We start from the raw sequence: 24,785 nt of genomic DNA on the forward strand, positions 1-24,785 counted from the left end.
TCTCTCTAGTGTCTGGAGAGTTCTTCAGAAAGCTGAGAGCAGCCCCATGTCCTCAGCATGTGCTGAGGACTAGCTCTACCTGTGAGAGAAAAGTAAGCAGACACAAACGGGGCAAATGCAGGCAGGCCTTATGTGTATATGTGTGTGTGTGTGTGTGTGTGTGTGTGTCTGTGTGTGTGTGTTTGTGTGTGTGTGTGTAAATGTGCATGGAAGTATGTCTCGAGGGACAGAGTGATAGATAATATTGAACTTTTAAGTATGTGGGAGGGGCTCTGCACTGTATATGTAGCAGGCACTACTTATGGTCCCAGCGCAATTTCAGGCATTAACTGCCTTAACTCCTCAATTGGACACACAGAGCAGGTTCTTCTTTGTCCCAAGTGACCCTGTGTTTCCCAAAGTGGGTATGTGGGTGGGAGGTGTTTGAGGTCTGGCTTCTGTTTTAGAAAGACCCTGGATCTGGGGCTCTGCAGATTCTCAAGGGTAAAATCTCTATCAGGCAGATCACTGGTCAGGGAAAGGGCTATCTGGGCTCTCTGTCCTCTGGTTTGACCCTGTTTTTTTGATGTGCTCTGCCAGCTCAGTGCTGCTGTCACTGCCAGGTTAGGGAATTCTGCTGCAGCTGGAGACCAAGATGCCAGGCCTGATGTTTTCTGCTAAGGCCTGGGGGGCCCTCCACTGTACTCTCCAAACTTGGGATGCCCAGCACTGGTGTGCTGAGATTTTATGGCGGGTCTGCTTGGTTTTGGTGGGTATCTAGCATAATATCTGTCACTGAGGGATTGGACAGGCCGTGCAGTCAGGGTCTGAGTGACCTTATGGGGCCAGTATGTTGGCTAACAGATCCAGGACTCTGGGATGATGGTGCCACAGGTCTGGACTAGCAGTGCAGGGACCTCGATGTCGCAAATATATCTGGGCATAGGGTTGTTTTCTGAAAAAGTTTCTCCAACCAAGGACCATGTATGGATATAACTTAGAACCTTTGCTCAGAGGAAGCTCATGGTAGCTCAATAACCAATTGGTTTCCCATAGTAAGGGAAACAGGGACCATCTCTGACAGGAAATCAATGGTAGGCTCTTTGACCTCCCAACTCCCCAAGGGAGGAACAGTCCTGCAAGGCCACAGAGGAGGACTTTGAAGCCAGTCCTAAAGATACCTGATAAAACAGGGCCAGATGAAATGGGAGTAGATCCTCCCCAATCCTTGGACTTGGAAAGGATCAGGGAGAAGCTATGGGAGGGAGGGTGGGATTACTAGCGAATAAGGGAATGGTATGTAGCTGGGATAGTGTTAATAAAATATAACTAATAATAATAAAAAATAATAATAAAATTATATCTTTACAAACAAAGAGCCAGTTAATGAATGCCAAACTCAAAAAAAAAAAGTATTATTCATTCATGGGACTTTCAAAATCAAATTTCTCTTTTTGAATGTTACTATATTTTCTTGAGTTAGAAATTGTATTTTGTTATTACTGTATTTCTGGAAATTTCCCTTCAAAGGATGGAATATTCACTAAACTTTACAGACATTATGCATCATGATATGTTTCAGAAAGTATCATGAATCTACTTTTACCAGTTTGAAGTTAAAATCTTCAAGTGGGAACATGATCATGTGGGAAGAAGTCCATTCAGGGTGAATCTGAAATTTACCTAAGACATGTGTGAATTCAGAACCTATCCATTGTTTCCAGGCTAGCATGTGAAGGTTTTCATACATGTTGAAACCATAGGGTGTTGCCTTGAGATTGGTACTCTGGGCCTGTTTTCCTGTGTCATGTTTGGCATTTATTATGCTTATTTTGTCTCAGAGCTTTTCAGTCTTCCAATGCACTTGGCTGTTGTGTCTGTGAATAATCTACTCTATTAAAGCATATTTGTCAGTTCCAGCTTAACTGTGTCTCTGTATAATATTAATATTAAAAGGTTTCTCCCTCCTCAACAAACTTCCACCATTCCAATTATACAAGAAGCTGAGATGTATCACTGGAGTTCTTAGTTGTATTCAATTGAGAAATAGTAAAAAAAAAAAAAAAAAAGCAGACCTCCCCTATCGGTGGACTTGTGGTGTGGTATGCATGCAGAGGGTGGAAGAAGGGGGGACTGGGACAGGAGGAGGGAGGAAACCACTGGAAGGATACAAAGTGAATAATGTGTAATTAATTAATAAAAAATTAAAATAGACCTTCCAAAAAACAAATAAATAAACTGTAGTTAATAAAAACTTAATTAGAAAAGGACTAATATCCAGAATATGTAATAAACTCTAGAGGTCATCTTCAGTGCAAGCCTTTCCGTATTACACCATGAGCATCTTTCTTAACACATGTTGAAAGCCATTTAATGACTGACCATAACAGGGAAATGTGAGAAAAGATACTTCACCATAGACTCTTCTCCATAGAAGAGTACAATCTTTGAATGTGACTCTATATCAAATTATGGGTTTCATCCAACAGTTTGTACAGATAGAAAAGCAACTGAAAATATATATCAGAAGTAAAACATCTAACAATGAAATCTGGATAATGGGTGTCTGGATGAAAATATTGCAACTGGAAAAAAAAAAAGGAACAAGCAAATAAGCATCATTCTTCTGTCCTGTCTGCATCATCACCTGCTTCCAGGTTCTTGCCTTGGTTTCTCTCAGCTGATTGTTCAATTCTTTCAGCCCAATGCTGCTTTTGGTCATGACTGTTTCAAGGAAATGGACCCCAAATGAAGACAGCAAATGACATTTATTCATTCAATATTTAAAGAATTTATTTTTCTGAGGTCCAGAACTCAAATTCGAATTTCTGTGTCAGCAGGACTTATTATATGTAGGCGACAAATGGGACAAGTTGAGTTGTCAGATAGCCAACGATCAATGCATTTATGATGATATTCATGAAGGCAAGGTAGTATACGAATCTTACTGCCTTGTTTATACCTTGTAATACAAATACTGCACTGGTTTAATTTATCATGTTTACAAAAATCTCTTAGTTTTAAAGCGTTAATCTGTTGTTTGGTAAGTCCATTATAGTGGTTATTATGAACATGATTGAAGATGGTAAAATGAGGCAAAGATGGCAAAGAATCACTATCATCAGAAATTTCTGGATCGGTAACATGCCTTCCCTGTCTGGCCTCAGAGGGTGGGTGAGGTAGTATAAGTAAGTCGTTAGTGTCTTCACTTTGTGAGCTAGCTGATGAATTTATATTATTGACTACAGTATTGTCACTAGCCACAGGAGTAGGTAAAGTATGCCCATTGAATCTTAAATTGGAAAATGGTAAGGAATTTGTGATAGAATTACGGGTAGAACTGGAAATATCGCTCTCACCAGAATGAACTCTTCTATTATTTTCACTTGATGGTGAGTCAAAATCCTCTAACTGAATCGCAATGCAATTGTCATCGAGTATCTCAAAAACTCCTCTCTTGATGTACCCTGATGGTCCAAAAGGAGATGCAGCCACTGTAAAATCTAAACTAGTATTTGCGGTTTGATCAACAGAAATTATTTCAGAATCCTCCATACCTGTCTGATTAGGACAGGAAGAGGTGTTTGTGTTTTCTTCTTGATCAGTTTCCACAGGGACAAATTGAATTGGCTTTACAGCTGTAGACTGACTGTTATGATCAGTGTTCTCTGTCGATATGTGTTCTATCGTTGGAGAAGATGTTCTTTGCAAATCAGATATAGACAAATCATCTCGCAATTGCAAACCTGTGTGACCATTAGAACCAAGGGAAGACTCATCCATCCTATGATGTGACTGTGTTTCAGACAATACATGATGACCAGCTCTCACATCCTGAGTATGTGGAAGTGGCCTACTTCCTGTTGTTTCTCCAACTATCAGAACTTCTGGACTCTCACTTCTGGTGATTCTATCTTTAATACATGGCCCTTCGATTAAAACATCAGTTAAATCTTCCTCTGGTGAGAAAGGAATTACACAGGTTGACTCATGTCGTTGATGTTCCACTTCATTCTGGCTTTTCCTACTACAGTCATGGTAGGTATGTTCTGAAGGTAGTTCATGGTCAATTTGAGGACTTGAATTCCCATCATTAAAGGTAAATCTCATCTCTCCAGTGATGTCATTATTCTTTGGTTTGCACTGACTTTTTCTCGCCCCAAGCCCCCACTCCAGTATTTTTCTTTGTGTTATACTTTCAGATTGTTGAAAAGAGGTAATCTGGACTCTGTCAGAATCATCACTAGGCACAACGTCTGAAGTGCTGGCTTCACCTGCAAACATAAAACAGAAGTTAATCAAAATCAACTCTCAAAATTAGAATGCATACTTCTTTCATACTGCTACAAAAATAAATAAAATAACCCCAAAGATTCAGATATTTTAATCTAAATTTGTGTCATATTTCACATAGAATCAATAAAAGTCAAAAATGAAAAACATAAAAATCAAAATTTACACACAGAGTTCAAATTTGCCTTTGAAATAACCTATCTTGTTCTAGATATATTTATGAAAATTTAAAGTGAATCAGAATACATTTCCACTCAGTTTCAGAATCTCCTATATCACCTTCTAGAGTAATCTATTCCATTATATTAATATAACCAGCAACATGATACTGAAAATTTTAAAAAGATTTTTTTATCTTTCACTCATATTAAGGACACATATATGTATCTGTGTGAGCATATATCAAATGTATGCAAATATTGTTAAAGCACTAAGGAATCAGATTCTCGAGATCTCCAATCCTAGACACATAACTGAAAAGGGGAATAGAAATTGGACATAGTTCCTGTCCAAGAACACAAGGTGATCTTCACTTATATTTTAAAAATTACTTATAACTTAAAAAGTAACTTATAACTTAAAACAAATTCTACACAGGGTGCAATATGAGTCTCAAAATTCAAATTGTATGTTTTAAAAATACTTTTAGTGTATAACTTTATTTTTAATCTCATGAATTGCAAAAAATAAAACATGATAGTGGACATTTATTATACAGTAATATTTGTTATTCAACCCTGAGAAAGAAAGACCAATTCTTGATAGACCAATTTTGGTAGGTTTTTTCAGTGAAGAACAAACACCTGTTTGTATTAGGTGGGAATCTGTGTGTTAAAATTATTGAAAGCACACTTAACCTTGTAAAACTGTATAGAATTAAACATACACAAACACACACACACACACACACACAGATATAACTACCCATTATCACTACCAAAATTTTTCTGAGGATATTAACAGATGTCCTTTGGGGAGGATATTAGAATTATGCCAAATTTCATTTGTTGATATACAGTGTCTTTGTATGACTTCTGTAAAGAAGAAATAGAAGTGACAAACAAATACATGGAAAAATGGTAAATATCATTTGCCACCTTAGATGTAAGTGAGTGCATATCAAGATTCCATTGCAGTGCTCTCTCAATGATTGACAGTCTTTTACTACCATAATTGTTATTATTATAGCACACAGTTTACAATTTACAACCAAGAAAAAATAAAATAATAGTGTTTTGAGAATATTCCTTGTTGTAAAAACCTTAAAAAAAGACTTTTAGTTTGCAACGTAAAACTTCAATCCCAACTAAATGTTTGTTCTGCTAAATTATAGAAAATATTAGTTTTGTTTAATGTAAGATGCTCAAAAAACTCATGCAGAAATTTTAACAATGTTGAATTTGGAGTATTCAGAGGTCACTGACATCTAGTTGAATCATTAAATCTTGGAAGCCCTTGGCTACTCCTTCCTTTTCTTTACTGAGACATATTGCAAAACTTGAGTATTTCAGGTTCACCTGTTTGAAACTCATGTGTTTTTTTTTTAAATATTGACTCAGATTGTAGATATCTCATTTGCTTTTTTATTATTTGCCATATATTCTCCAGCAATAACTTTGCCAAACATTAGTGCTCCATGCATTTAAAATTTTATGATGCACCACTCCACTGATATTGGATCAGTTTAAATTACTGTGATGTAATGTAAGACAGTTGTTCACTCTCTGCCAAATTTTAGTAATAAAAGAAAGATAGCCTGAATCTTAAAAAAATTCCAATAGGCACATCCTACAAGTGATTGTCTACACCTATTATCATCAAGTGGAACAATCTCATACAGGAACTCCAAAATAGAGAGCCATTATGTAACAGTGCTTTGAAATTTTGCTTCAAAAACAGTAATAACAAGGGGCCAAGAGGATAGCAGATCATGCCATGTCAAGGTTTGGTATTGTTCCCAAGGTTTAACAGGTATAGCAGGAAATCAGTTCTCCAGTACAGTGAGTGGTGACAGGAAAACATGGTGGTCAGCAGCAAGAAAAGTAACAAGTTCATTTTGAAAGGCTCATTGTTAATTGGGGTTAATTCTAGTGTGAAGTGACTACAACTGAGATGTTTGGAAATGGAGCTCAAGATGAAGTGTCTCAGAAAATTTACAGAGCATACACAATAGCAGAAAAATTTCAGGGTAGATGTATAGAAGAGAGAAGAACCCCTGTGATAGCTGTATTAACAAAGGGAAGGATAAAGGCCAAAGGAAAGAGTAGCAAGAGACAAAACAGAGGTAAAAACCCACAGAACCCTTCACATATCACAACACAGATTTAAAATGCAACAAAACAGAAATTTCAGGGTTTACATACCTTAGAAAAACCCCAGAGAATCTTTGTTTTCAGTATTTTATTGGAAGAGTTGCAAGAATATATATCCAGCATGGTTGCTACAAAAAAACTGCATAAAGACCTCACCAGTACACATACAAATAGGGTTACAGTAACTCATAAGATTCCCCACTCCTAGATGAAGAGTTATAAGCAGTGGATGGTAAGAGTGTATAAGTAGGGAGTTTCCTCCAAAGAACAGAGAGGTTATCCATTCCACAAAGTAGCCAGCCTTAGACACATATAAACATGAGCTACAGTAAATTTACTCCGTAGTCATTACATTTGTATATTACATTATTGAAAGGAGGGGCTATGGTTTGAGAAGTTAGAGATAGATGGGAGGACGTTCAGGTGAGAGAGAGAGATTGAAATGACCAATGCAGCCACTCCTGATTAGACCAGATAGACTAGGATAGACTAGGATCAGAGGGAATGGGAGGAAGAACTCCCTTATCAGTGGACTGTGGGAGGGGTGCAGGTGGGGAAGAGGGAGAGACAGTGGGATTGGGAGGGGCGGAGGGAGGAGGGTACAGAGGTGATACAATGTGAATAAACTGTAATTAATAAAAATAAAAATAATTTAGAAAGATATAACTTCCTAATAAAGAACTATAATGATATATAAAAAGAAATGATGTAAATACAGTGTACTCATGTATAAAATTCTAAAAAGAAAACATAATATGCCTACAAACAGTTTTTAAACAAGGACCAGACTACTGCTGATGTAGTAACAAGATGATTCAGAGACAAAAGAAATTTCCACCATTATCAGTGGATTTGGGAGTGGCTTGGAAGTATATGGGTTAGGGAGGGGATGAGGGAATATGCTAATATTGGCTACAAAGTGAATAAGCTGTACTTTATAAATAATAAATGAATTTAAAAAAAATAAAGAAGTCTACAAAAAGTTTAAGCAAAATTGACAAGACTCCTGCTGATGCAGTAACAAGGTGAATCAGAGAGAAAGGAAGATTTCTTCCTTGACAGTCCACTGTGGAAACCCAAAGCAAGTGTCCTGCAAGTATTCTTTGAATCCTGGCATGCAGAATAATTTTACTGGGAGAAAAAATGCTTAAAAGCAGCAGCACAGTGTTCCATTCAGAGGAAATCTAGTCTGCCCTAGTCTAGAGTGAGACTCACTAACACCTCAGCAGAGGGATGAGCAGAAGCAACTATACAAAGATTCTATATAGCCAAACTCCAGCCAAGGAAAGCTTTATTGATTGTCTTTTCTCCTACCTAGAGACCTAAAGACACCTTTAGTTATAAAACCTCTTCCTAACTGATTGAGCACATCATCTATTTGCAAGAGAAATAGCAGAAAGGGGAACATGAGGGGAATCTTTGTGATATTTTACTGTGCAAGATAAGTCAACGGCCACATTCTTATATCTCATGGCCAAGGTACTCAAATGGACATTTAACGAATACTCCAGATATGATAGTGTATATTAGTTTTGTATTTCAAGTTAAATTATTATATAATATTCATTTTCCGTGGAATTATTTCTAGGCTTGTCTAACATTATTTTGATAATACGTGTGTTCTTCAAAATATATGACTAATATAGAGGCAAAAAAATGAAGTAAGTTCCATTTAGATTTAAGTCATTTACATATGTCTTCTGGATGATGTGTTTTAAACAGACTTTCTGTCATAATGAAATAACTTAAAGCCTATAAAATTAACTTACATAATGTACTACAGAAGTCAGTCTACTTTTCAGCGTTGGTAGAAAGGTAAAAAAGAAAGGGAAAGTGGTTTAAAATAATTGGTAAGCATATCAGAACGGAAATGGTAAACATATGGAACTATTTTGATGTGGCATGATTTTTAAAATCCCAAATTAGTGCTGATCCTTAAAGACACAAAGAAAAAGTAAAATTTTCTTTGATTCATGCAATACTCAGAATCCTAGACAAATCAGTGTATTTTAAAATAATGCAAAATGCTGTTGCTTATATGTAATATCGAGTTGGGCTCTTTTCTCAGATAATGTGTTGTTAGTAGGTTTCGTTTTTGTTTTTTTTTTTTTGTGTTTGTTTCGTTTATTTTAGTTGGGTTGGGTTATTGGATTTGGATGTTGTTGTTGTTTCTGTTTTTCTGGCTTATTTATTTATTTATTTATTTATTTTTGGTCAACCTAACTCAATCTAGAGTCATCTGTGGATGAACTACAGCTGTGAAAATGCATCCATTTTATTGGCCTGTAGGCAGGTTTGTTGTACAAATGCCTGTTCAGTGATTGATGTGAGAGAGCTAGTTCAATGTTGTTACTGCCACACCTGGGAGAAAAGGATAGTATGGTGTAAGGCAACAGGCTGAGCATGTCAGGAGAGCAAACCAGTAAGTAGTATTCTCTAACATCTCTTCTTCATTTCCTGCCTGCAGGTTTGTTCCTTGAGTTCTGCCTCTAAATTCTCTTCAGGGCGGATTATAGTTTACAATATAATACTGTAAATTAAAGTATATTTTATTATAAAATTACATGAACCTCTTTCTCCCCAATTTAATTTTGATTATGGTGTTTCACTAAAGAAATAAACTAAGACATATAATAATAGATAATATTTCTCTTTGACTACTAAGTAAGGCATAAGAAAGACAAGAGACAGACCTTCAGTGATGCATCTCATTAACATTTGAGCAAAATAATATCAGGGATGAGGGCATGTTCAGAGAATACATATTGGCAGGATTTTCCATATCATTCTCAATGTTTTGTTGATTTGGAGTTGAAATAAATTAACTATCATACATAATCAATATGCTGGGTCTACAATAGTATATATAAGAGCATGCTACAAAACCTAAATTTATATTGTATGATCTAGGGACTTAATATAATACTATTTTCAAGTAGAAAACTTTTAATAATCCTTGGCACTAGAGTAAAAATTCGTATTTCACTTTGTGAAGAAAAATATAAATTCTTTGGTTAGAATACATATTTGTTTTTATTTTTTCAAGGTTACTATTACAGCCACTATTATGGCATGGAGATACCCCTCGGAAGATGCACTTTATGTTGTATGAAACCAGAAGCATTTTTGGTAATTTCACAGTAGGTAAGTCACAGTATGGTGCCTAAACTTAGTTTTAACCAATCATAATAATTTCTCAAGATTAAAAATGCCTCCACAGACAGACATAATTGGCTAAGGATAAGAGATAGTTGGTTATCATAATGAAACATTGTTTGCACTGGTGAATTTCTCCTGCATCTTACTTTATAAAAGAGAACTATAAATTGCTAACATATATGTAAAATTGATAACTATCACTAAATACTAGAGAGTATTATAAAAATAAATGGCTATGTTAACAATCCTCCTGAAAATGGATGTCAAAAAATTAATGAAAGTTCCATGTCAGAAATTGACAATTTACTGGAACCCATTTTACTGAATAGCCATTCTTTGGAAGAGAATTTAAAAAAAAAAAAATCTGTAACAGTATGTTCACTGAATTCAGTGGTGACCTAGTTCAGGTCCAAAGACAGTCAATTAGCCAAACTTCAAAAGGCAGTTCAAACATGCTGAAATGAACTCAACATGGACAATACATGGATTTCTGGCAGTTAGATCAATGTCAGCATAACCCAGGAACTCGTTATGATAGTTCCCTGGCTACCAAAAGGAGCAATTTGCTTTACCTCTAGCAAAAGGAATGTCTTGCTCTCCAATTAACATATTCCTATGATGCCTATGAGCATATCAAGTTCCATGCTAGCCACTAGGTTCTCCCATTCCCTACACAAAAAATGCCCTTCAAATCACCCATAGCTACCCTGGCCTCCCCCAGCTACTGATCCTACTTATAATCTAGATATTCTCACTAGGTATTCTTCATTGTCCATCTCCTGCTATTCTCCCATCTCTTACAGAAAGCTCTGGTGTTGCCCAGAATGCTAGATATGTTTATTCTACCTTTCCTTTCTTTTTGCTGTGCATACTTCCAAATGCCTCTGGCTGTTCTCTTTTTCATGCTACAATAAATCCTTTCCATATGGTGGAACAATCATGTTGTCACTTGATATAACTTACTTTCCATCCATGAACTTTCTCTCCAAATTTGTGAATTTCTGCATCTTTTCCTAGTCTGACTTCTGGTAGATGGACCCACCATCAGTGTATCACTTGCATTTCTCTTTGATTTACTTGGCCTTTCAAGCACAGGCTTGGATGGTGTATTTTCCACTTGTCTCTGGTTGTCCTCCATATTTTCTTCTCCAAGAAATCTTGTAACATGTTTTGCAGCTGGGTTCTCATAATTATTCTTAGGACCACTTCCTTTCACAGAATTAAGAATGTGTGAATTGTTCAGTGGTCCCCCTTTCCATGATGGAGATATTCTTTTTTCTCTTCCTGGTTTGACTTCATATTGTTCAAAGATATTTGGCTGGTAATTAGGAGTATCATATCTAAGCATATTATGTATAGGGCCTTCTTTACCTGTTATCAAAATAAGAAGTAAGAAGGGATTCTAAATATCAAACACATCATAAAATACTTCTCAAAAATTTGTTTTATAACCTGCATAGGTCCTCTACCTATATTTTATGGCTGTTACCTTTGTGTTTTTCAGGGACGACAAACATTGAGACTGGGTGTGATCCTGATTTCTTGCCTATTTTTTTTCTTACTATTGGGTTTTTTTTTGTCTATCCTCAATATAAGGGATTTAGTACTGTCTTACTGTATCTTGTTTTGCCACGTTTGGTTGCTGTTTTTTGGAGGCCTGTTGTTTTCTAAAGGAAAACAGAGGCAGAGTATATCTTGGGGTAGAGGTGATGTGGAGTGGAGCTAGAGGAATATAAATAGGTAAAATTGTAATAGGGGAGTACTGTATAAGAGAATAATTTATTTTCTTTAATAAAAATTCCACATGAAGAAGAACCTAATGAATTATCTCATTCATGAATTAAAATCTTTCAGAATCAATGCCTTTGCTTATATAAACAATATTTAAGTAAAAGAAGGAGAGTCCAAATTCATTTTAGCAAGCTTAATTCGTTCCTGGATAAGTTTAGAAACGTCTTAGATAAAATCAAAAACTGCTTTTTTAAATTTTATTTTGAAAGGTTATCTCCACCAACAAAATAAGCCAATTTCAGTCAGGTAAAATGTTAAAATAATAAGCATGGAATCTTATGAATGTAGAGAGAGTGAGGAAAACCTGGAGGGGCTGGAGCTCAACAGCGAGAGCAAAAGAACCAAAAAATCTCTGCAAAGTGGTCTTTTCTGAGACTAATACTCCAAGGACCATTCTTAGAGATAACTTAGAACCCCTGCAGAGATGTAACCTATGGCAGTTTAGTGTCTAAGTGTGATCCCTAGAAATGGGAACAGGAACTGTCTCTGACATGAACTCAATGGCTGGCTCTTTGACACCTACTCCTCCGCGATGGGGGAGCAGTATGTGGCCAGTACTGATGAGATCTGATAGGCTAAGGTCAGAGGGAAGGACAGGAGGATCTCGCCTATCAGTGTACTTGGGTAGAGGCATGGTGGAACACAAGGATATAGATTTACTTGTGGTTTTGGAAGTAGTTTTAGCAAACGGATATGAATGACCACAGACCAAGATTAAAATGAGAACAAAATATAATTAAAATTAAAAGTTAGGTGGACACAGGATCTGATGTAAATATAACCTCAAATGAATCTTGGAATCTACATCGGTCCCTTCAGAAGGTGTCCACACAGATTTTAGGAATTGTAACATTATCCCAAGTAAAACAAAGCCTAAGACAAATTAAATAGAAGACTCAAGATGGAAGGGCCAACCACACAGTGTCTATAAATAGCAGCTCAGCACTGGGAGGAGAGTGACCAGCAGGTCTTCCTGTGGGCTCCAAACTCCTGCAGTCTGTTTCTCAGGTGAAAGAAGAATCCATGTGAATATGCAAAGATCCAAATTCCGGCCACCAGGATCATTCCAGGAAAAATAAAATAAAATTCTAGACTCCTGCCCAAGCCCACCTGCTATGGATGCATTCCTGGAAACATCAGGTTGCAGCTCTGAACATGCAGCCTTAGGCCATCCAGCAAATCCTAACTTCAGTGAAAACATTCTTAGGACAAATCGATCTTGGCTCTGACTTTGGTTGTTCACTCACACTGCCTGTTCAATGGAAAATTCTGGTACTGATGGTAAGACTCCAAAACTTGGCACCCACTCTCATAGTCCTGTGAAAACCTTCTGGGTACAAGCTGCTCCTGGCACTTAACCAAGAAGCCCAGTTTCACTATCTTTTTGAAACCTTCCAGGATGTTGTGGCTAATGGCGCTGAATCTCACCATCCTGTAGAGAGGATACGTTCTGGTATTGCTGGGGAGATATGGCCCCATTCTGCCTGCTCCACAACTGCACGACTCACCTCAGTCAGAATCAGCAAACACAGCACAGACAGAGAAAACAACAGAGCAGAGCTGGCTCGGGACCCAAGTCCCATTGCCTACCAACTTGAGGAAGCCAGTAGAGCACTGGAGCAGATCTAGACTCTGTTTGGTTGTGTTGTCTTGTTTAAAAAATAAAATAAAATAAAATAAAATAAAACATTATCTTACTGGCTTTGTCTCATGCTGGTAAATCCCTTCAACTCGGTGAAAAAGATTTTTAACTATTTCAAAATTCTACTAGGGAGCTGGAGAAATGGCATAGCACAGTGGTAGAGCCCATTGTGTGTGTAAGCATGAAATTCAAGTTAAGTTTCTATTCCCCAGCACAACACAGTTTATATTAGAAATTAATGAATGAATGAATGAATAAGCTCTGTATGAGAGCTTAGTACAGGATTTATGTTAGAGATTTGGTTTACTGTTTTTTTTTTTCTTTTATTTTTCATGAATATAGTAAATACTTAACCAGAACTCTAAAATGTGACAGGCATGCTTAAAACATATGATGTATATTTTAGATAGAAGTGATAAGTTCTGACTGGACTTTCCAGGGTGCATGGAGGATGGGAACTTTTGGATGTGTGGTGATGATAACAATACTTTTTATTTTTTTCTTTCTTTTTATTTAAGCAATACTTTTTCAAAACAAAGAACAAAACCCAAAAAAGGATATTAATAGACTTGTTGATGTGGGATGAGTGAGTCATCAATAAACACAGAACTAAAGGCAATTAATAACTGCTGGTAGAGGACATTCTACTATCCCTAAAAGACACCACTAGTTAGTAATCCAATACCAAGTGTTCTGCACTGGAATCATATTCACAAATCAACAGGAATTAAATTTAGTGTGTTGTATGACTATATTTATCTTTTTACATGTACATGTAACAATAAATATGAATTTAATAAAGTCATGAATTTTAGAAGATATAAAGGCAGGAAGAAAGGGGGAAGGTTGGAGGGAGGAAATGGAAGTAGGGAAAGGTTGAAATTTTATTTTAATTATGACATTACTAATCTGTTTGCATATGTCTTGGTTCAGCCAGGATGACTTGGAAAAAAATAATACTTATTTGCAATACCATTATACATCCTAGAATTTTATAACATGTTAGTGTTACAATCTCCATTTACTTGTTTTAATATATTTTGTTTTATTTTAATTTTAAAATTACTTTATAATTAATTACAGTTTACTCCCTTTGTATACCAGCTATATACCCCTGCCACATCCCTTCCCAATCCCAGCTTTCCTCCATCCCTCCCCTCCTCCCATGCCCCTCTCTAAGTCCACTGATAGAGGAGGTCTTCCTCCCTTTCAATATGATCCTAGCCTATCATGTCTCATCAAAACAGGCTACATTTTCTTCCGTTGTGACCTGAGTTATCCATGGGCTACATCCCTGCTTGGATTCTAAGTTATCTCCAAGCATATATTTTGGTTGCAACATTCATCTAAGAATAGACCCCTTTGCACAGATTTTTTTTTTTTGTTTCTGTTGCTCTCCTTGAGGAGCTACTGTCCCCTCTAGGTTTTTCTATCTCCTCCTTGTTTTATAAGGTACCCTCCACTCTACCCAAATTATTTCTGTGAGTCTCAGTATCTGCTCTGATACCCTGCTGGGTAGAATCTATCAGTGGCTCTCTGTTGTAGGCTCCTGTGCTCTTCCCTGTTGGCTCTTCCCAATTGGCTGTTCACTCTTCCAAATTGGCTGTCTGAGTGAGGCTTGCCCATATAACTCAGGGTCCTCCTACGTGCTTAGCTACCTTTGATATACCTACTATGTATGTTTATCCTATATTTTATATCTACCGTCCACTAAGAACTAAGTTATATATCAAGTATGTCTTTATGCTTTGGGGATACCTCACTCAGGATGATCTTACACCTGTCAGTATGGCTCAGATCAAAAAGTCCAGTGACAAAACATGCTGGAGTGAATGTGGAGAAAAGGGAGACCTCTTTCATTGCTAGTGGGAATGGAAAATGTACATGCACTTTGGAAATCAGTCTGGATCTTTCTCAGACAATTAGGAATAGTGCCTCCTCAAGATCCAGGTATTCCACTCCTTGGCATATATCCAAAAGATATTCAAGCACACAACAAGGACATTTGTTCTACTATGTTCCTAGCACCTTTATTCATAATTGTCAGAATCTGGAAACAACACAGATGTCCATAAACTGAGTAATGGATGCAGAAATAGTGGAACATTTACACACTGGAATACTATTCAGTAATTAAGAACCAGTAAATCATGAAATTTGCAGGCAAGGAAAGAAAGGAAAAAAAAATATGAAATTTGAAAAGAAAAATGGGAGCTATCAGAAAAATCATGAAGACAGAGCCATTAAATAAAGCCTGATTTCTCAATGGAGGTTCCAGAAAAGAGAGGGCCTGACACATATTCTCCAAATGATGAGAGAAAATTTGGCAGCGAAACTATCAACCACATTAGTTGGAGAAACCAAATTTGAGCATGATCTATCTACAACAATTTCTGCTCTCCCTATGGCAAAAAAAAAAAAAAAAAAAAATTTCAACTTAAAGATGTTTACCACACTCAATAAAAATAAAACGTATAAATATTTAATCTCTTGACCCGAACTTTGTGCAAAGTACAAGGAATCCTATGAAAGAAGTCCTGTCTATCAATGCAGATGCTGAGATTTATGGCCAACTGTTGGGCACACAGCAGGGAATCTTAGGAAAGAAGTGGTAAACAGTAAGATCTGGAGAGGACAGGAACTCTACAAGGAGAGCAACAGAACCAAAAAATCTGGGGTCTTTCCTGAGACTGATACTCCCAACCAAGGATCATGCATAGAGATTACATAAGACCCCTGCAGAGATGTAGCCCATGGCAGTTCAGGGTTCCATAGTAATAAGTACAGAGAGTGTCTCTGACATGAACTGTTTGGCATGCTCTTTCATTAACCCCTGGCGTCTGGTATTGTGAAGCAGCATTACCAGGCAATAGAAGTAGACAATGGAGACACTCCTGATGTGGCCTAACTGACTAGGATAAGAAGGAAGGAAAATAAGTCCTCCCCTATCAGTGGACTTGGGGAGGGGCATTTGTGCAGAGGGGAGAGGAAGGGAGAAATTGGGACTGGAGGACAGAGGCAACCACAGGGGGATACAAAGTGAATAAAGTATAATTAATAAAGAATCAAAAAAAATGCAGGATGCATCATTCTGTGATATCCAAGAACAAGATCTGAAAGTCAAAAATAAATATTACCTCGGGATAAGAGAAAGAAATAGCATGTTCAAAGAAAATGGAGAAAAAACCAACCAGGTGTAACAGTTTTAATATTTGACAAAAAAAACCAAACAAAACAAAATAGACTAAAAACTATTCAGAAGAGACAGGAAACACTACATAGTCATCAAAGTTGAAAAAAAAAATCTGCCAAGAAGCTGTTTAAGCATTCATATACCAAGCACAAAAGTAACTGTCTTCATAAAAGAAATACTATTACAGATAGAAAAGTATATTGACCTCCACACAGTGGTAGTGGGAGGCTTCAGGACCTCACTCTCAGTAATTTACAGGTGATCCAGACAAAAACTAAACCGAGAAAAGCTGTAGCTTAAAGATTTCACATGTACATAAGCTTAGCAGACTTTTAGAGAAGATTTAACCCAAACTCAGAATATACTTTCTTTTCAATAGCTCATAGAATTTCTTCCAAAATTGACCAAAGTCTTGAAAATAAAGCAAGTCTCAACAGTAAGGAAAAAATTTAAATCATACCCTATACCCTACATAACCACCACAGATTAAAACTACATGAAAACAAGAACAATAGCAGTTTAAAAACGTGTTGAAAGTGAGCAACTCACTACTGACAGAAAATTGATTCAAGATAGAAATTAAGAAGGAAATTAAGAACTAAAACCATTTTTTAAAAAAATTGAAATCAAGTGAAAATACTATTGACCCAAATAGATAAGACACAGGAAGTCAGTTTTAGATTCAAATGCAAAGCACCAACTATTTACATATAAAATCTGGAGAGATTTCATATGAGCAACTTAATGACATTCTTTAATGCAATGCAATGAAGAGAAAAACAAAACCACGAAGGAGTAGGAAGCAAGAAATAATCAAACTTACAGATGACATCAATAAAACAGAATGAAACAAAACAATGCAAAGAAAATAGGTAAGTTTGATACTGAGCCAAATTAACACTAACATATAGAGAGAATATCCAAATTAAAAGAATTACATATTAAACATGGGAGGAAAAACACACAACAAAAAAACCCAGAGAATTGTAAGGACATATTTTAAAAGTCTGTGCTCCAAGAAAATAGATAACCTGAAATAAACAGATAAACTAATATACAGCCTACTAAATTTAAATCAAAACTGGATAAGTAAATATATTTGACCTATAAAGCCTAGTCAAATAGAGGCACTAATTAAATCACTCAACCAACAAAGGTTAGAGAAAATTAGATTTAACACACACTATTACAGGGCTTTCATATAAATATCATTGCAGATACCTCTAATTATTCTGCAATATAGAAAGAAAAAATACAAAGTGTAATTTTTTTTTCACAAGGACACAATTACCTCAATACCTAATCCACACCAAGAATCAGCAGGGAAGAGTATAGAGCAATTTCTGTTAAGAATATATTAAAAAAAAAACACATTTAATATATTTCGGGCCAAATTCCAGTAGCATATAGAAAGATTATGCACCATGATCAGCTTGGATGCATACCAGATTTATAGAGAGACAGATGGAGAAACTCTCCCTGGAGGATTAAATGGAAAACGAACAAAGAATGGTTAAGGCTGGGAGTATGAGAAGAGATAGCTAAAACCAAGGGTGAATTGAGGGTTCATATAGAACCGCTTTATAAAATATATTCATATGTGAGAGGAATCAAAATGCAATCACCAAATAATGGGGGAGACACATCTCCACTAGCTACATCTTGCCACCAAATGAAACCTTCAGCACCAGGAATGTGTTATGTCTAATTGAGTTCGTACCAAAGTGTCCCAAAGAGAAACTCAGGTAACTCAGGCTGTCTCTGGCATTATCCATTGCTCTCCACAAATGAATAGTAAGGCTGCATTGCTGCATTGCTGAAGACAACTAATACATATGTCACTGAACATGGAGAAGTTGAGCTCGTGGCAACTGAGAACCTTCATCTCCACTGACTAGTGTTCAGTGTACTGGAAGGTACTGTGCATGGGTCTGAGGCAGTTGGGTTTGCAAGGCAGAGTGGGGATATGGACAGAAGCCTCACACTTAATGCAGAAATGATCTCTGATTGCTAATCCCTTCCGAGGGAAAGTGAGTATTCTCCAATGCTGTCTAGCTAGTTTTACCAACCATACTTAATGGCAGGCCCCATGCCTAGAAGTAAATAGCAAACATAAATGATCGATGTATTTTTGGAGGTTTTTTTTTTATCTCATAATGCCTTGTTTGAATTATTTTAACCTTACATGTTATTTGTCTATATGTTATAACCTATAATTTTGTGCTTTTATGGAATTTCTGTGTAAATAAAAATGTTTCTGTGATAGCTCTGTTTCTTTAATGTCTTTCTTTCAGGTTTCTATTAGTATTGGTTTGTTTTTATCTGTTCCTGTGTTTCTTATTATGTTTTTTTTTTATTTATTTTATTTTATTTTATCAGTTACATTTTATTAACTCTGTATCCCAGCCGTGTCCCGATCCCTCATTCCCTCCCAGTCCCTCCCTCCCTCCCTCCCTCATCTCCACCGTGCCCCTTTCCAAGTCCACTGATGGGGGGGACCTCCTCCCCATTCATCTGATCCTGTTTTATCAGGTATCTTCAGGACTGGCTGCAAAGCCCTCCTCTGTGGCCTAACAGGACTGCTCCTCCCTTCGGGGGTGGGGAGACCAAAGAGCCAGTCATTGAGTTCCTGTTAGAAATAGTCCCTGTTCCCCTCACTTTGGGAAACCAATTGGTTACTGAGCTACCACAGGCTACATCTGAGTGGAGGTTCTAGGTTATATCCATACATGGTCCTTGGTTGAACGTCAGTCTCAGAAAAGACCCTGTGCCCAGATATATTTTTTCCTTGTGGAGCTCCTATCCTTTCCCCATCAGACTAACTCCCCTTCTTTCTTATGATCCCCTGTACTCTGCCAAAGGTTTGGTCATGAGTCTTTGCTTTGAAAATACTGCTAGTTAGAGTCTTTCAGATGCGCTCAGTAGACTCCTGTCATACTCTTATTATGTTTATATTGTTGTTCTCTTATATTGTTAACTGCTTACTTATGAGAGACAGAAAGGAAGTGTTTGAGTGTGTGGGTTTAAGTGGTCAGGAACATCTTAGAGAAGTTGTAAAAGGCGAAACTACGATCAGAATATATTATATAATAACTTTTTTTTTCTTTTAAAAAGTGAGGAATTGAACATAATTTATGACCCAGGGATTTTGCAGTACTAACCATACAGTAAAGAAGGAAAGCAATAGACACTAGAACTAGTTTAAGCAAATGCATTGCATAAGAGACTTTTCAAGCTCTAAACTAGTCAGTTACTCTGTACTGGAAACACCACAGTCATAACTAAGAACAATTTCTCAACTATTCTACCAATGTTCTTGATACATACACAAAACATTTAAATTTTACAATGCTGCTTAATCAATATTATAAAATAATTCTAATATCATTATACAATTGTAGGATTAATTTATCATTTATACCAAATAAATATATAGCTTTTAACTTGAAAGGATGAGGAATATAAAAAGTATGTCTAATTACCAAGTTTTAGATAACAAATCAGAGTACATATGGTCATAGGAGGATTCGGTGCGAATACTCTATTAACTTATTAAATAGGTAAATATTCTAAAGATGATTATGTTTTATTTTCAAAATTTACAAAGGAAAAAAAATAAGTATTTCAATACTTTACATGTAATCCAAATAATACAATAAGTGTAATAGTAAATTTAGGTTAAAACTTGGAAAAGGTTGACAATAAAATACTATACAATGTATCAATTTTCCTACTTCCACCTTTTTTTTCAAAATCTCTCTCAACTCAGTAAGTGGTTTTTCTCTTGACCCTCATCTTTCGAAATACTCAGGCTATGTGCTGAGGAGTATTGAAACTCTCTGCTCCTACCTTCTCCTGAATGACACTTGGGTGCACTCTTGCCTGAATATTTATATTTAGATTTCTTCATGCTTGATCCAGGAAGATTCCTGAAACTTGGATGAGACCTGTCTCATGAAACCAGCTATTGCCTGGACACTGAGAACATGGTCTTGGATCCTTTGTTTGTTGATGATCTCCTTTGAAAAAGATATTGAGACTGAGCCAGGGATTGTGAGTGGCCTGGAGAAGATCTTGTATGATCTATGGTTTGATACCAGTGGTGGGACAAGAATGCTTGTGTCACCTTGACGACGGAATTTATGATTGTCTTCCTCATAATGTTTTTGGCCTCCCTTGCTACAGTCAGGTTGAGAGTACTGTGGATCCATTTTATAAACCATCTGTAACTTTAGTTTATGTCCATCTAGCAAAAACCCATGTAGGGGACCCATGGCATCCTTGGCATCATGTTAGTTGTGGAAATAGATTAAGGAAACCAATATGGATTTTAGTCAATGGATTTGGGGGATGTTTACATCACTATCAGGCCCATCATGCTCAAAGATATGCCTCAGGGTGCAGCATGAATTGTGGTTCATCAGATTTTCAACCTTGAGGGAGATCATTGTCTCCACAAAGGGAAGAGGATGAATGGTACTCATGGTCTTCAATTCCTCGGTTTAGAATACTCTGAAAAGAGCAGATTTAAAGCTCCAAGAGAGATGAAAAATCTGCAACCTTTTTCTTCTAATCGTTTGACTACAATTCCTTTCACTTGTATTTGCACAGATATTCTAGAATGTTTCACAACAGCCTTGCCCATCAATAGAGCTACAACCATTTAAGAAACAGAGCAATATGAATGTGAATCAGTTATAAACAAGTGACATAACAAATACAATTCTTTTCACTTTTGCAGTAGAAATCCAGATGTGCTATATCAATAAAAGATTAGAATGTTTACTTGTAACATAATCATTAACTTTTATTTTTCTAACATGGAATAATGTTAAAATGATAGTAAAGTTTTTATTCCCTTCATTTACTAATATATATATATATATATATATATATGTGTGTGTGTGTGTGTGTGTGTGTGTATATATATCTCAACAATATATAGAAGGGGATAATGAATTAGAAAAATAATTTTCTAGAAAAGAACTTGGACCAATTTGGGCAATCACTATTCTTTTACTAATTTTAAGATAAAAATATTCAGGTCTTTATTCCACTTGGACTTGAGTTTCATGCACGGTGATAAATATTGATGCATTTGCATTTTTTCATAGGTAGAAATCCAGTAAAACCTGCACCATTTGTTGAAGATGCTGTCTTTTATACATTGTATGGTTTTGGCTTCTTTGACAAAAATCAAAAAAGCATAGGTGTGTGAGTTTATTTCTGGGTATTCTATTCACTTTCATTGATCCACCATCGTGTTTCTATGCCAGTACCATGCAGTTTTTATAACTATTTCTCTGTAGTCCAGTTTGAGCTCAGGGATGGAGATATCTTCTGATGATCTGTTGCTGTACAGGATTGTCTTAGCAATTCTGAGGGTCTTTGTTTTCCATATTAAATTGACAATTGTTCTTTCAAGGTCTGTAAACAATTGTATTGGTGTTTTTCATTTTATCAATTACAATTTATTCACCTTGTATCCCGTCTGTAGCTCTGTCTCTCTTACCCTCCCAATACAACTCTCCTTCCCCCATCTCCACCCATGTCCCACCAAGCCCACCAACAGGGGAGGTCCTCCTGTCTTTCCTTCTATTCCTAGTCTATCAGGACCTATCAGGATTGGCTGCTTCTTCTTCCTTGTGGCCTGGAAAGGCTGCAGACCCCTCAGGGAGAGGTGATCAAAGAGCAGGCCAATCAGTTACAGTCGTTGTCCCCATTACTATGGAACCAACTTGGACACTGAATTTCCATGGGTTACATCTGTTCAGGGTTCTAGGTTTCCTCTAAAACATACTCCTAATTGTCTGAAAACATGCCAGATTAATTTCCAAAGTGGTTGTAAATGTTTGCATTCCCACTAATAGTGGAGTAGGGTTCCCTAACTCCTTATCCTCTCCAGCATGTGTTGTCAATTGAGTTTTTGATCTTAGCCATCCTGATGATTGTTAGGTGAAATCTCAGGGCTGATTTGATTAGCATTTCCCTGATGACCAAAGACATGATGGGAATTACATTGAATCTCTACATTGCTCTTGGTAGGATGGCCATTTTCACTGTTAATCCTACAGATCCATGAGAATGGGAGATCTTTCCATCTTCTGATATCTTCCTCAGTTTCTTTCTTCAGAGACTTGAAGTTTTTCTCAAACCAGTCTTTCACATGCTTGATTAGGGTCACACAAGCTATTTCATGTTATTAGTGGCTATTTTAAAGGGTGTTTCCCTCTTAATTTCTATCTCAGCCCATTAGAATTTCCTATATGGGTGGGCTACTGATTTTTTTGAGTTAATTTTGTATACAGCCACATTGCTGAAAGTGTTATCAGCTGAAGTTGCTCTCTAATTGAATATTTGCCGTCACTCATGTATACTGCTATATCATCTGCAAAAAGTGATACTTTGATTTCTTTCTTTCTGATTTGTATCCTAATGATCTCCTTTAGTTGTCTTATTGCTCTAGCTTTGACTTCAAGTACTCTGTTGTATAGATATGGAGGGAGTGGGCAGCCTTGTCTTGTCCCTGTGCTCAGTAGGATTGATTTATATTTCTCTCCATTTAGTTTGATATCAACTATAGGTATGCTGTATATTGTCTTTATTATTTGTTTAGGTATGTGCATCAAATCCCTGATATCTACAAGACTTTAAACATGAATGGTTGTTGGATTTTTTCAAATTAATCATTTATTTATTTATTTATTTTTCTATTTATTTTTTTGCATCTGAAGAAAATTATACTAAAGTCTGTACAACTAAAGAACCTGAGAAAAATAAATGGACATAGGAAGAGGGAGAATACAGGCAACAGGACAAGAGCTTACGACAGAGGCCCATTGAAATGGTTGACATAGCAACGTATTGAAGGAGATGCTGAGAGTCATGGTCCAAATCCAGGCAGAGTGCATGGAATCTTTTGAAATAAAGGGGGAGAGAGGAAGTCTTAGAGGGTACAGAAGCTTCATGAGGAGAACAACAGATCACAAAATTCTGGCCAGATACGTATTTTCTCAGACTGATATGCCAACCAAGGGCCATGCATGGAGATACCCTAGAACACCCAGAACCTGTGCACAGCTATAGCCCATGGCAAGTCAGTATCCAAGTGGGTGTCCTAGTAATAGAAACAAGGACTGTCTCTGACATGACTGGCTCTTTGTTCACCTCCCCCTGAGGGAGGATCAGCCTTACCAGACCACAGAGGGAAACAATGCTGCCACTCCTGATGAGACCTGATAGGCTAGGTTCAGATGGAAGGGGAAGAGGACCTCCCCTATGAGAAGAATAGGGAAGTTTCCTAGTCTTTGGGAGGGAGGGGCCTACAGCTGGGAATCAAAGTGAATAAACTAATTTATAAAAACATACATAAATTTTTTAAAAGTAAAAAAAATGAACAGATAAATATTATTTTCTTCTTTGTTTTTATTGACTTATATATATTGATATTTAATATCATCTATTTCATATATCCATATATATATATATATTGATGTATATAACATTGGATTTCATGAAACTCACCTTGTAAAGCAGGGTAACCTTGAACTTCCAAGGTCCTATCGGCCTCTTCCTTCCAAGTGTTTATATTAAGAATCTCTAAGATCTTTAATATATATGAACTCTCTGAACTGAACTGCAAAGTAATTTTTAACAATGATAGGAGTGGAAGTATATGCTCACACATGTTAGCCAAGTGCTGTACTACTATCCTAGACATTTTAAATAAATATACTTAAATAAATGCAACATAAATATCCAGGCAAGCAAAACCTGGTAAAAAATAGATTCCCTGAATTTGTAGCTTTCCATCTTCTTGGATACAACAATTTTTTAAATTTATTTTCATGATCCTATGTCGGCTAAACCAAATCAGTTAACGACTTCTTTCAGTTAAGCACCAGTATTTCTTTACAATGACTATGGTGATTATTCTGTTTTAAGTCTACATAATAACAAACTTGCAAATAGTGATGTTCTTATCTAATGAGAGTTCAAAAGTGACTTAACAAGGTTAGCAAGAAGTGGAACTTACAGCATGCTTGTTTTTCTTTGCCTCCAAAGTTCTTGTAGAGAAGTAAATATTCACAAAAATTAAAGATTATTGAAAGAACTAAGTAAAAGAGTCTGAGAAGGCAGGTGATTCATGTTTACTAAAATATAGCCGAGTTAGGTTTTTCAATAAAAGTTTTTGTCATGAACAAAGATCATTTAGTGGATTACAGTGAAACTTCTTATCCAACTCGATCTTCTGTGTAGGTTCTTAGTTTGACAGATAATATAATTTAAAAAAAAATGTACTAATCATTGAACTGGAAAGCTTCATTTTAAATATGGAGAAAAAACATAATTCAAACATGCTGAATATATCAACAATTGATGAGGAAAGCAATTTGCAAGAGAAGAAAGAATAAAA

The sequence above is a fragment of the Meriones unguiculatus genome (genome assembly GCF_030254825.1).
Source record: "Meriones unguiculatus strain TT.TT164.6M chromosome X unlocalized genomic scaffold, Bangor_MerUng_6.1 ChrX_unordered_Scaffold_31, whole genome shotgun sequence".
NCBI classification, from domain to species: domain Eukaryota; kingdom Metazoa; phylum Chordata; class Mammalia; order Rodentia; family Muridae; genus Meriones; species Meriones unguiculatus.